Below are 969 nucleotides of genomic sequence, written 5' to 3'. Positions count from 1 at the left end.
GATTAACTAATAAAAAATAAGTTAATAATTTAAATTAACTAATAATCTTTTATAGGGGACTAGTTCATTTTTTTTACGGTCGATAAGCAACAAATCGCTTTCAAACCGAAAATTGTATCCAATTCTCAAGAATGTCATGGTTTAGACATAGTAAAACTGGAACTCCAAGAGTAGACAAAAAAAAAGATCCGGGAACGATGTAGAATTCTCCGATGAACTCCATAGAAGCATCCCCTCAGATTATTCCTCCAAAATATGTGCGAACCAGTTTAGGAAAGGATAAAAAAGAAATAACAATAACAAAAATCTAATTTAAAGAAAATATAATTAAATAGGAGTAAACAAAAAAAAAATAAAAACAGCAAAAAAAAAAACAACATAAAAATAACAAAAAAATAATATTTTAATTTACGAACATGAACAAAATTAAAAAAAGGGGTAGAATAATTAAAATAACTTTAAGTAATTCATTTTTTCTCTGGTTTAATAATACTTTTAAAATATTATTACATATTTATTTTTAAGCAATTTATATTGAAATTTATTGTATAAAAAAAAACACACGTCATAAAAGGGGGGCACAGGGTACCTAAAAAAAAACAATGAAACATACATAAATGAACAATACTACATACAACTAAACAATTCATTAACAAACTTACCCAAGATAAAATTTTAAAAGCCAAGAACCCCCACAAATCATAGAAAATTTGTAAGCAGGAACCTCCAATTAAAATTCAAATAGCTAAAAAAAGAGCCATGGTTAATAAAAATTCAAAACAAAGGAAAACAACAAATTTAAAATATACTTACAAATTAAAATAAACGATAGGGAATAATAAAAAAAAAAAATCCACTGCTTGATGCCTTTTCCTCTCCAAAAAAAATTTTGTTTCTAACCACCTACAAAAAGAGCCATGGTTAATAAAAATTCAAAACAAAGGAAAACAACAAATTTAAAATATACTT

General features: G+C 25.1%; 1 long non-coding RNA gene across 1 annotated transcript; it reads right to left on the bottom strand.

Annotated features, from left to right (window-relative positions):
- Positions 1-457: 457 nt before the first annotated feature.
- Positions 458-745, bottom strand: LOC122509702. The gene is made up of 2 exons (XR_006302378.1): positions 663-745; positions 458-589 (listed from the first exon to the last, which is right to left on the bottom strand). It is a non-coding gene; the product is annotated as an uncharacterized LOC122509702 (long non-coding RNA).
- Between the last annotated feature and the right edge of the window lie 224 nt (positions 746-969).

Source organism: Leptopilina heterotoma, unplaced genomic scaffold (assembly GCF_015476425.1).
Source record: "Leptopilina heterotoma isolate Lh14 unplaced genomic scaffold, ASM1547642v1 Lhet_615, whole genome shotgun sequence".
Taxonomy (NCBI): Eukaryota; Metazoa; Arthropoda; class Insecta; order Hymenoptera; family Figitidae; genus Leptopilina; species Leptopilina heterotoma.
This window is presented reverse-complemented; position numbering and strand designations above follow the sequence as displayed.